Source organism: Protopterus annectens, chromosome 17.part0 (genome assembly GCF_019279795.1).
Source record: "Protopterus annectens isolate FY-2018-M chromosome 17.part0, PAN1.0, whole genome shotgun sequence".
NCBI classification, from domain to species: domain Eukaryota; kingdom Metazoa; phylum Chordata; order Ceratodontiformes; family Protopteridae; genus Protopterus; species Protopterus annectens.
In genome coordinates, this window is record NC_056751.1 from 127631795 (window position 1) to 127645088 (window position 13294).

Sequence of the window (13294 nt, forward strand, 5' to 3'; positions counted from 1 at the left end):
AATGTAATGTTTTGAGAGGGTACCAGTTGTGATTTCTTTTTGTTTATTGTGGACCTTAGGCATGTTAGAAGCCTTTTTACAAATGCCAGATGTTGAAGAAGAATGTCCTTGTTCACTGCTTGAATGAGACAGTCGTCCAAGTAGGGATAAATTTGTATGCTTCTGTCTGCAAAATGCAATTACTGGTGCCAGATAAGCCAAAGGGCAGTGCAGAGAATTGGTAATGCATAAAACCTGCCTTGAAGCAGAGGTATCTTCTGCACGATTCCCTTATTGGGATATGCAGGTATGCCTCTTTTAAGTCTAGAGTCACTAACCAAGCGTTCCTGCCCAGCATACGCAGTACCTGTTGTAAAGTCAGCATTTTGAATTTTGGAATGTCCAGGAATGTGTTGAAAATCGGTAAGTCCAGTATTGGACGCCAGGCATTGTCTTTTCTGGGTACCAGGAACAGTCGAATAAAATCCTTGTCCTTTTTCCTTTTCTGGTACCTGTTGAATAGCCCCCATATCCATGGGGGACAGGACTTGTTTCTGGGCCTCTGCCCACTGGTTTTGTGGCAGATCCGGCCATCTGTTGGAATTGGCAAAGTATGGAAATGAAATCTGTACCCCTGGGATACCATGTTTAATACCCATTTGTCCTGGGTAATTAACTGCCAATTTTGAGCATGAAGTGCTAATTTTCCCCCAAAGGGGGCTGGCAAAAGATAAGTGCTTGGTGAAAGAAGAGGGAAGTCATTGAGACTGTTTACTGTAGGGTTGTGCTTTGTTTCCTCCAGATTTGGAAGTGAAGGCACCCTATTGCTTTGACCTGTAAGAACCCTGTGATTGGTATCTAGAGCCTTTTGAGCGCCTGGATTTGCCTTGAGAGGCTCTGTTGGACACAGGAAAGGACTAATTTTTAGTAGGCCAGTGCCTACTGAATCTGGGTGGCTGCACTTGTAAGAAATCTTTTACAGTTTGCATAGATTTAGCTTTGTCTTCCATTTTCTTTAAAACCTCTACCGCCTTATTACCAAACAGAGCTTCATGCTGTAAAGGGGCATCCAACAATTTAGCTTTAACATGATCAGGCAGAGTTTGCTCCTTGAGCCAGGCATGCTTTCTAATCACAGATCCAGTAACTGTGGCCCTGCAAGAGGCCTCCAAGGAATCAAAACGCATTGAAAAGTATGCTTTCCAACCTGTTCTGCTGCATGCAATAATTCTTGTAATTCTTTATTTTCCACACAACCAGAAATCAACATCATTTTCTGTTTCAGTAAGCCCATAACATGCTGTTGATATTTAAGCATATGAAACTGGCAGTTTAAGGCCCTAATTGCCAAGGTTGCAGACATATAAACCTTCTTTCCCCATCTATCCAGCGCCCTAGAATCTCTATCAGAGGGGGTAGGATTTTTGACTGTAGAGGCCTTTACACCTTTGGGACCATGTGAGATAGTTTCAGGATCAACAGCAGGACTTTTGAATAGAAATTTGTGGGAGTCAGGAACCCTGTAATACCTGACTGGCTTACTAGGAGCTGGAGGTAGGGAATCAGGAGCCATGCTTGATTCCGAAAAAACAACAATGTCTAATACAGGAGGTATAGCCAAAGGCCTATACTGAGGAAGAAGGAAATCCCTAAGCCTCTTTTTTGATTCAGGGAAATCCTGACTCTCCCAATGAAAATGTTCCCTTAAAGTATGCAAGGTTTCTCCAAAAGAATAATTCTCAGGAGGAGATGCAGATGGGATGGATTCCTCTGCATCTGAATCCTCATAGTGTGGTAAAGAAAATTCTTGATCAGAAGAGGAATCAGAAGAAATGGAAACCTGATCTGAAGATTCATAATCAGTGGCTTGCCCAGGCCTCTTACCTGGGGGGTGTTGGGAACCCCTGATCAAGGTTATTAAGTCCTCAGCCATTTTGATCATCTGTTTTTTAGGCATAGGGGCCTGAGCACGTGGCTCATGCGTTGTTTTTTAAGATGTTTTTGATCTTGTTTTTGAAGCTGGTGTCTGTTTTATATAAAAATGTTGAGGCGTGAAAACACCCTCAGAATCCGGTGCCTGCTCAGCAGCTCTGGTCCCATCCAAGGGAGAGATATCCAAGGGTTCTATACTCTGAGAATCTCGTGGCATACAGTACTCCGCATGGGTCTCGATAGAGGTCTGCGACTCAAGTAGCAGGGGCTGCGAAAGCACCTCACTGAGTAGCGGCGAACCGGCGACTAGCTTAGGATAAGCTTCGTCGGTTTTGGACCTCGAGTGTCTGTCTCTTTTTCTTTGCATTTTTTGTGAACTCCGGTAGTTGGATTGCTAACAGATGACATTTCAGGGCAATAAAATCTGGATCCAAAACATTCTGAAGCAAAAATATACCGATGCTTAATAGTGCGTTGGTTAAATCTAGCACAAAACCGACAGCAAGGCACATTATGATCTGGGCTTGGGTAAGGAATACAGTACAAATGAAAATCCTTATGAGGTATTTGCTTCCCACAAATAATGCAATTATTACCTTTTACTGACATCGGTAAGGAGCAAGAAAAAGTTTCCCCAATGGGGTACTTAGCTTTCGTTGAAGACTTCGGTTCTGAAATTCGAATGTGAAAATTTCAGGAGTTGGCCAACCGGCACTTGCGAACTGCTTCTGCTCTGATGACCTGACATCATGGAAGAGGAGACAGCAACCGACGCAGGACCCAAGACTTTGTTATTCAGGCCAACTGAGGGCAACCTGACAGCAGATTACCCAAATGTAATGACTGCAACAGTGAAACACTAAGAACATCCAGTGACTGCTTCCCTGCAAGATGCTTCTAGGGTGTCAAAACCAGTGTAAGGTGTGCTTAGTTACTTGACTTGCAGAATGCATTAACTCTTGTAACTCTATTTTCTGCACAAGCAGGAAAATATATTTTTTGTTTGAGGAGTTCCATGGTATGTTGCTGAAATTTTAGCATATGGAACTGACAATTTAGTGCTCTAATAGCAAGAGTAGCAGAGGTGTATACTTGTTTACCCCATCTGTCTAATGCTCTGGAATGCCTATCTGAGGGGGTGGGATTCTTAGCAGAAGTTGCATTAAACATTTAGGCCCTTGAGAAATAACCTCAGGGTCAGCAGTAGAATTTTTGAAAATATTTGTGCGAGTCAGGTCAGGTTTCCTGGGAGCAGGAGGGAGGGTGAGGTTGTCAACAGTCAAACTGGATTCCATGAAAACATCATCCACAACATCCAGGACAGGAGGAATGGCCAAGGGTCTGTGCTGTGGAAAATCTAAGAATTCAGAGTCTCTTTTTAGACTGAGGGTAATCCTGACATTTCCATTGGAAATACTCCCTTAAAGTATATAGGGTTTCCCCAAAGGAAAAGCCCTTGGGTGGAGAGGCCTAAAGAATGGATTTGTCTGCATCAGAATCCTGTTAAGCAGAGAGGAGTCGCATGCCTTCATATTCAGATGCATCAGAATGATCGGACTCCTGTTCAAATAAAACTACTGGAGACAAATCTCTTTTTCTTTTGGAAGGGGTAGCTTGGCTTCCGCTGCTCAGTGGCTCCAGACCCATCCAAGGTAGAGACATCCGCAGGATCCTTAGTCGATGAAGAGTTCTGCGGCATACCGGACTCTGAAAGGGTCTTGGTAGCGGTCTGCGAATCCACAAAAGTGGGCATCAGGGGCTGCGAAAGCACCTCACTAAGGACAGGAGAACTGACGACTAGCTTAACTTAAGTGGCATCGGTAGGTTTGGACCTGTGTGGTCTGTGTCTGTCTTTATCCTTATGTTTTTTTTCGGACGATCTGCTGTCAGATGGCTCACCAAAGCCATATCGGAATTTGAGGACTGACAGCGAAAATATCTAGCTACAATACGGGCTTGACTACGTATAGCTCTGACGTTGAACAAAGCACAAAAATGACAGCGAGGGACATCGTGGTCTAGGCCTAAGCAAGTGGTGCAATAGGAATGAAAGTCTCAGTGTGGTATTTGCTTTCCACAGGCAAGACAACTGTTAACTTTTTCTGACAGTTTGAGCAAGAAAAAAGGATTGCCAACGGTTTATTTAGCTTTAGAAGACTTCAGCTTAAGTTCGGAAAACGAAACTCAGGTAGCGGCCAACAGGCACTCGTGCAAACTACTTCTGCTTCAGGCTCCTCAGCAAGAAAGACTGATGTAATGGCTTCGGCTGCTTTACTTTATACTACTGACGAAATGAAGTCAGTCCTGAAGCGACAGCAACCAACGCAGAAATACTAAGACTTAGGTATTCGGTCTGACTGAGGGCTACCCTGGCAGGGATAACTCAAATGTGATGATTGCAACAGTGAAACATGAAGAACATCAATAGAGCTGGAGTGGGGTACCTGTTCCAAGGGGGAAGGCACTGATTTTGTCACCATGAGAGGGTCCCCTCCATCGCCTCAAAAGCTGGCCTCCCTGAAGAGGAAAGGGAGTCCTGAACCGAGAGAGACTGCCTTGAGACAGTGGGGTCACTCCTCACTCCGAAGAATTGACTCTCGAAACAGAAGCAAGAGCCAAACTAACTCAAGCCAAGGCCCCGAGGAATAGGGGCAGCTCAAAAAAAGTATGTCACCAAAGAGCTCAGGGGAATTACCGGTTCCAAAGATGCAAAGACCTCAGGAACTGGCACAGTTAGTGCCCGGAGATCCGGAAAAGAAGACAGTAAGACCTCAGAGAAAGTTACAGGAGGAGTAGTCAAAGGAGTGAAAGAAAGTTCGGCTCCAAGACCCGAATGGGTTAGAACTGAAAGGGTATCTGAAAGTCCTTTAGCCCACAAAATTTTGTTCACCAGCCTCTCCATGTCAAATTCAGAAAGACGTTTGGTGGAATGGATAGATGCAGTTGAAGGACACTTAGGCTTCTGCAGAAAAACTTCTAGAAGCTCTCTACTAAAAGGGTCAATCAAGGGTAAGTTCTTGGAAAAATTTATTTTTTTTTACAGTGGGTGAAGCAGCACTTTTTTCCTGTACCGGGGCCTTCGATGTCGAAGGACTTGAAACAACTACTGTTGCTAGTGAAATTGTCCACACAGACTGTTTAGAAGCAGAGGCCTCCAGTTCTCACGGTACTTTCAAAAATGAGGATTTCAATTTCTTTGGCTTTGCAACTGATGGAGAGGTCAGAGTCAAAAGACTTCTCGTTTTCCCTTTGTCCACTGAAGATGAAGCCAAAGGGGAAGAAAAAAAGAGTTATGTACTCACCATAACGTTCCATGTGAGTTGTTCATCTCGCCTTCATTCTTAAAAATGGGTTCAGAGCCAATCCTCAGCTCCGAGTCGGCCTGCTTCTGCTTCAGGCTCCTCAGCAAGAAAGACTGATGTAATGGCGTCGGCTGCTTTACTTTATACTACTGATGTAATGAAGTCAGTCCTGAAGCGACAGCAACCAACGCAGAAATACTAAGACTTACGTATTCGGTCTGACTGAGAGCTACCCTGGCAGGGATAACTCAAATGTGATTATTGCAACAGTGAAACATGAAGAACATCAATAGAGCTGGAGTGGGGTACCTGTTCCAAGGGGGAAGGCACTGATTTTGTCACCATGAGAGGGTCCCCTCCATCGCCTCAAAAGCTGGCCTCCCTGAAGAGGAAAGGGAGTCCTGAACCGAGAGAGACTGCCTTGAGACGGTGGGGTCACTCCCCACTCCGAAGAATTGACTCTCGAAACAGAAGCAAGAGCCAAACTAACTCAAGCCAAGGCCCCGAGGAATAGGGGCAGCTCAAAAAAAGTATGTCACCAAAGAGCTCAGGGGAATTACCGGTTCCAAAGATGCAAAGACCTCAGGAACTGGCACAGTGCCCGGAGATCTGGAAAAGAAGACATTAAGACTTCAGAGAAAGTTACAGGAGGAGTAGTCAAAGGAGTGAAAGAAAGTTCGGCTCCAAAACCCAAATGGGTTAGAACTGAAAGGGTATCTGAAAGTCCTCTAGCCCACAAAATTTTGTTCACCAGCCTCTCCACGTCAAATTCAGAAAGACTTCTGGTGGAATGGATAGATGCAGTTGAAGGACACTTAGGCTTCTGCAGAAAAACTTCTAGAAGCTCTCTAGTAAAAGGGTCAATCAAGGGTAAGTTGTTCTTGGAAAAATTTATTTTTTTTACAGTGGGTGAAGCAGCACTTTTTTCCTGTACCGGGGCCTTTGATGTCGAAGGACTTGAAACAACTGTTGGTGCTAGGGAAATTGTCCACACAGACTGTTTAGAAGCAGAGGCCTCCAGTTCTCAAGGTACTTTCAAAAATGAGGATTTCAATTTCTTTGGCTTTGCAACTGATGGAGAGGTCAGAGTCAAAAGACTTCTCGTTTTCCCTTTGTCCACTGAAGATGAAGCCAAAGGGGAAGAAAAAAGAGTTATGTACTCACCATAACGTTCCATGTGAGTTGTTCATCTCGCCTTCATTCTTATAAATGGGTTCAGAGCCAATCCTCAGCTCCGAGTCGGCCTACTACAAAGCTCGAGGTCTTCAGACAGCTCGAGGCCAAGTCCCTATCCCATGATGCACCTAGAGTTACCTCTGATCTTGTTTGCTGCGTATAATAATACCATGTGCCATTCTATCACTCCTTAGGAGAAAATTTATAGAAAGACTGAGCATCCAGGATAAAACTTGTATCTCAGTCCTCGAAAAACCCTGGAAGGAGTAGGAGGATGGGAAGTAAGAATGAAGGCGAGATGAACAACTCACACGGAATGTTATGGTAAGTGCATAACTTCTTTATGTGAAGTTGTTCTATCTCGCCGTTCATTCTTAAAGATGGGTAGCGTCCCAAGCACCATCTATCTCGGGTGGCTCACAGGAGTATGTTTGTCAGGACAGTAGAACCAAAGGGGGCCCTGTCAACTTTGTAATGAGTGATAAAGGTATGAGGTTTTGAGCAAGTGGCTGTTGCACAAATATCTATAGGAAGACCTGCAGAAAAGGCAGAAGAGTGTGGACACTGCTCTGGCAGAATGAGACTTAATTTTGTGTTGTAAAGGTAAATTAGCAGCTGAATAAGTAAATGTGATACAATCAGATAACCATCTAGATAGTGTTGTTTTTGCCACTGGCATACCTTTTCTGGAATCTGAAAAGGAAACAAAAAGCTGTTCTGATTTTCTGAATTCTTTTGTTCTATCCACGTAAAATCTGAGCTGTCTAAGAACATTAAGCTTATGCAGCATATACTCTAAGTTGTTGGTGTGTTTGGGGAAGAACACTGGTAAATCTATGATCTGGTTAAGGTTAGTTTCAGTACAAACTTTGGGTAAAATGAAGGATTTGTTCGCAGGGACACACTGTCAACATGGAAAATCAAATAAGGAGGCTTTATGGACAAGGCCTGTAGCTCTGATACTCTACAGACAGAAGTGATGACTACTAAAAAGATAGTCTTCCATGACAAATGCTTCAAATCACATGAGGAAGCTGGTTCGAAAGGTGGGAGAATAATGCGTGAATGTATAAAATTTAGGTTCCATGGGGTATAAGGAGGATTTCAGAGGTGGTCTGAGATGAAAGGTCCCTTTGAGAAAAGCTTTGGATAGCTCGTGACATTATGTTCAATCCTTCAAGGCCAAGGTGAAAATCAGAGATGGCAGCAAGTTGCACCCGAACAGTTGTTGCTGCAGCTCCTTTATTGAAAAGCATAGTAAAAAAACCTCTAATATGGAGGAAATGGGAGATTGGTAGGGATCAATGTCATTTTGAGAAGCCCATACAGAAAATCTTCTCCATTTGCTAAGGTATAGCTTCCTAGTAGAAGACTTATGAGAAGATATCAACATATACAGCATTTCGTTTGAGAGGTTATGGAACCTGGCTGTGTTGGGAATTGGAGCAACCAAGCTGTCAATTTCAGGGACTGAAGAGAGAAATGAAGAACCCCCGGCGAATGCATCAGAAGGTCTGTAACTGGGTCCAGAATCCAAGGCTCTTCCAACAGACGAAGTCGAAGAAAGGGGAACCAAATCTGACAAGGTCAATGTGGGGTTATTAGAAAGATGGTCCTTCCCAGGGCTTTGGCTTCCTGCAATACTTTGGGTATCAAGGGAATTGGTGGGAATGTATAGAGGAGACCCGGAGGCCAATCGTGTATGAGTGCATCCCTTGGGGTTTCTACCGGAGGGGGAATCAGGGCAAAGTAGCTTCTGCATTTTGTTTTCATGTGGTTGGCAAAAAGGTCACAGCAAAGCTGGCCCCACCTGTGGAATATTCTCTCCGCTATCTCTTTTTTTGAGGGACCACTCATGAGGCAAAAAGATTGCCCTGCTTAGTTTGTCTGCTATCACGTTGGATTTTCCCGGGATGTGTGTTGCTATCAGAAAGCACTGGGTGGATGTAGCCTCTTACGGCCTCACAACAAAGGGGATAGGACCTGGTTCCTCCTTGTTTGTTCAAGTACCAGACCACTGACATGTTGTCCATCTGAATCGCAATAGTCCCCCAGAGGGAGAGAGTCCTGGAAGTACTGCAATGCCAAAAGTACCGCTCTCATCTCCAGGACATTGATATGCACGTGTGTCTCTTGTTCGGTCCATGTGCCTTGGGCTGTTCTTCCCTGAAAATCACCCCCCCCATCCTATCAGGGAAGGGTCCGTGGTCACTGTGGCCGCTGGTGAGGGAAGGATGACTTATCGTTACATTAACAGAGGTCAGCCACTACTGAAGATCCTTTTTGCATGTGTTTGTGATAATTATGAGATAAGACATTGGGAGCTCTTGGTAAGACTACTGAGTGAATAACAGCCATTGTAGAATCCGCATGTGCATATGACCCAACGGTATCGCTAATACTGCAGCTGCCAATATGCCTAACAACTTTAGCACTTCTGATGCTGGAAGCCTTGTCTTTGGATATAATGTTGTGGACCTGCTGACGAAGTAGTAAAACTCTTTCTGCTGGAAGTTTTAAAGTGGTGGTGGTGGTTGTCCAATTTTGCTCCGATAAAAACGATATGTTGCGATGGTGACAACGCAGATTTTTCTGAATTTATTGTAATGCCCAGATTATTGCAGAGAGTAAGAGTGGTGTTCCTGGTTTGTATTAGCTGATGGCTGGTGGTGGCAGTGAGGAGCCAATCGTCTAAGTATGGAAACACCAGGAATCCTAAACGCCTCAGGTGAGCCGTGACCACTGCCATGCATTTGGTGAACACTATGGGAGCTGTAGTGAGTCCAAAGGGCAGGCATAAAACTGGTAATGACTGGCTACCAGCCAGAAGTGCAGATGATCCCTGGATGGTCTGGCCATTTTTATATGGTAGCACGCATCTTGGAGATCTATCAAGCACATCCAATTGTCTTTCCCTAAAAAGGGAACTATCGACTGAAGCGTGACCATCTGGAACTTCTCTTTCTTGACAGATCTGTTTAGTCTACTAAGGTCCAAAATAAGTCTCCAGTCCCGTCTTTTCTGGAACTAAAAAGAATCTTAAGTAAGCTCCGGATCCTGTCTGGTCTGCTGGGACTGGCTGCATGGCTCTTTCTTAGCAATGTTTGGACCTCTACTGTTGCTTGTTCCCTGTAACTGTGTGGAGCGTCCGGGATTTTTGTTGTCAATGGAGGGGAAGTGGAGAAAGGAATGAAATATCCTCTGGAAACTATACTTTGTACCTAGCTGTCGTTTGTTATTTTGAGCCAGGCGTCTGGATACAAAGATAAGCGACCCCTGACTGCCTCCACAGCAGGACAGTCTGGCCTCCTTTCAAGAGCGCTGGTAGGGCTTCCCAAAGAAATGGTCTCTGTCGCCCTGGTTTTGTAGACCCCCTCTGCCGCGAGGGTGGCATCTTCCATTATTGTCCCCTCCTCTGCCCCTAGAAGGGGGGTTCACCACGTGTCCAAAAAGGCTCCTTGGACTTTTTGGAACCATATCTTTCCTCCCTTTTGACCCTTGGGGTAGGGTCTGGTAGGGGTGGAAAAATGGACTCCAATGGCAGACAGACTCTTTCCTTCCTGTTCACACCTGGTCAAAGTTTCATTAACTTTGGGGGCCGAAAAGGGATGAGCCATCAAAAGGAATGTTGTCAAAGGATAACTTAAAGGGCTTCGTGAAGGAACAAAAGCGCATCCAGGAATGTCTCCTGAGAGCATTTCCTGTACCCGCTTGCCCTACTCATTCCATCAGCTGCATACGAAATGAGATGCATGGATGAGTTCACTATGGAACTGGTGGTAGCAAGCTGAAAGGCAACTTTGTCTGAAGCTCCTGCGGCTACTGTACCCTGAAGAGCATCTCCAAGCTCTTTTAGGAGGTCTCTTTGTAGTCTCGTAAAATGCATGAGATAGTTCAGTGAACGCACTGCAAAAGTCGCTGAACATTATGTGCGCTTCCCGCATCTATCCATGATCCTAAACTCTCTGTCAGGGAGATGGATAGAGGAAGAAGTTTCTGACATTTCCATTTTGGCGGCTGCCGCCACCACCATGGCATCAACTGGCACTCCCTTGGTGAGGAAAGATTTTTCCTGGGGGGCAGAAATTAATTTATTAGGTCTCCTAGGGAGGAACACTATGGTATCCGGAGACACCCACGCCCTTCGTGAGACCAACTCCATGAGCTCATCGAAGGGCAGAGACCATCAAGAGGTTGAGGGTTGAGACCCGAAAGCCTTCAGGAGAGCAGATTCATCTTCAGTAGGGTTGGTGGACTTCCAGCCACCCCTCTGCCTAAGGATTTCTAATATCTCAGTAAATGAGATTTCATAAAGGGGACCACGGGGACACTTCTGATTCATCTAAGTCGTTAGAGGATGTGAGAGACTCTGAGGGAAGTCTAGCTGCTTCCTCTTACAGATTCTCTTCAAGGGAACCTCATCAGTGGGAACTTCTGATGAGGTTTCGGAAGAGAAAGGGCCACCCAACAGGGTCTCTATGCTTAGAAAGGATCTGTGAAGCTGAAGTGGACACAGGTGCTTTTGGGGAGGAAGTAGTCGGGCCTGAAGTTGCAGATGTCTTGGGGGACATAACTCTACTCATGGCTTCAAAGGCACCTCTGGACTGATGAGAAGGGACCACTGGATCTAAAGAAACCATCGATCCCCTCGGCACTGGCACAGTGAGCTCCGAACCAGAGGTACGAGCCGAACTCATCCGAGCAGAGGCCCCGGGAGGCAAAGTTGGAACTGACAAGTCAGTCCGACTATCCTCCCCGGATCTGACAGGAGAGTGTCGGCTCCTAGACTCCTCGACAGGCACTGAGGAAGTCTGAGTAAATGGAACCGATGGCACTGGAACAGGCATCGGCTCAGAAGGCTCAACAATCATCAGGTCTAACTCCTCTGGCTCCGAAGGACCGGTACGGCTCGGAGGAGGAAAAGACGGTGATGGTATTACAGTTTTAGGCTCAGAAACCACCTGCACTGGAGCTGACTAAAATGTAATGAACGCTGGTGCCTTTAGCAACTTCTGCACCACACGATACACATCCAAATTGGACAGACTAATCAAGGACCGAGATGAATGGATGGATGGAGGCAATGACAGAAGAATAGGTGACTTTAGCACTTCGGGTTCTGGTTCCAGGACTGGGGGCCAGCTCTGAAAAGACAGAATGCTCAGCTCCGACGGCTGTGGAACAGACTTTGATTTTTTTTGGGTTTTGTCATATGAGAAAAAGTCTTAGAAGACTGGCTAGATTTATCCTGGTCACTCAAAGCTTCCTGGAATGAAGATTTCAGAAGTCTTCTCTCTATAAGTTTTCTTTTTCTCTCATGAAGGACTCTATAGGAAAAAGAATGGTAAATGGAGCAGCTTTCTTGCAAATGCAAGGCTCCAAGACAATACACACAATTAACTTGATTATCTGTCACAGACATCTTTTGTCCACATTCTTGACACTTTTTAAAGCCAGACTTAGGATGCTTACCTGCTTGATCAGCCATAATAAGAACTACAGTATCAAATTCTAGTAAACAACAACAGACTGTAGGTTTAAGAGAATACTCAAACACACACACACACAAATTTAGAAGTTAAGCTATAGTAATAAGCCATAAAACAAACAAATGGGCTGTAAACTATTCAAAGCACTCACACACTGTCTAAAGTTTGACAAACCTATTTAAACTACAAAGCTATATAATATAAAGGCACACCAAGAAGGGATAGGATTATTAAAGGCCTATAAAAATGAAGGCCAAAAAAGAGAGAATAAGATACTAAATACCTATCAAAGATATAACTATGAAAGCTATGAAATACTATCACTAACTATAACTAGAATAAAATATTTTTTAAAGAAAAAAAGCTATACTGGCCCGAGTTGTGCTTGGAAACCTCCGATCTATTGCAGCGGCAAACTAGATCTGGGGTAACTCTAGCTGCATCATGGGATAAGGGACTTGGCCTTGAGCTGTCTGAAGACCTCGAGCTTTGTAGTAGGCCAACTCGGAGCCGATGATTGTCTCCGAACCCATCTACAAGAAAAAATGGCGAGATAGAACAACTTCACATCACCAGTTTTTGCTTTGTTCACTGTAGAGAAGGCTTTACTGGCACTAAAAGGAACCTTGAACAAGTTGCAGATTTTATCTTGTATGGTGGGATATCTTGGATGACTTTCTTTTGCAGCAGCTTTTGTATTTGAATTGCTGCTTGTTCCGTCTGACTGTGTGAAACATCTGGGATATTTCTTGAGACTGGAGGAGGAAGAGAAAAATGCATTATATAACCTCTGGAAATAATCCTATGCACCCAGATAACTTTATGTGTAGCCAGGCTCTATGGTGCAGGGATAATCAACCCCCGATTCCCTCCAGAGGTGGAAAACCAGGCCTCCTTTCAGGAGCACTGGTAAAATCTGTCAAAGAAAGCATCTCTAGACTCCTGGTTTTCCAGGCTACTTCTGCAGCTGGGGCATCGTCGGCCAATGGCTTTCCCTCCTCTGCCCTGGGGAGAACTTACTCCATGTGTGTCCTAGAAAGCTGGGATTTCTTGAACCACATCATCTGATCACCGTGTTGATTCCTTGAAAAGGATTTTTGAGGGGGTTGAAAAACGTACATCCACGGCATATTGGGGTTTTCCCTTCCTTCTCACACCAGGATAATGTGTCCTTCACCTTGGGGCCAAACAAAGAACTGCTGTAAAAAGGACCACTGGCAAACAATGATTTGAAGGGCTCCGCAAAATCACATAAGTGTATCTATCCCAGGCATGTCTCCTGACGGCAATGCCTGAATGAGTTGCCCTTGAAGATAAGCAGCTGAGAAGTCACGGATGACTGGACCTCTGCAGAAATGGATCCTGACAAGAGTATTTGATAGTTCCTTAATATATATATATATATATATATATATA

At 44.8% G+C, this 13294-nt stretch overlaps 1 protein-coding gene across 1 annotated transcript in view; it reads right to left on the bottom strand.

Moving 5' to 3' along the window:
• YTHDC2 (YTH domain containing 2) overlaps positions 1-13294 on the bottom strand; it is a 1963388-nt gene that overhangs the window by 76350 nt on the left and 1873744 nt on the right. The gene's annotated exons all lie outside the window — the stretch shown is intronic.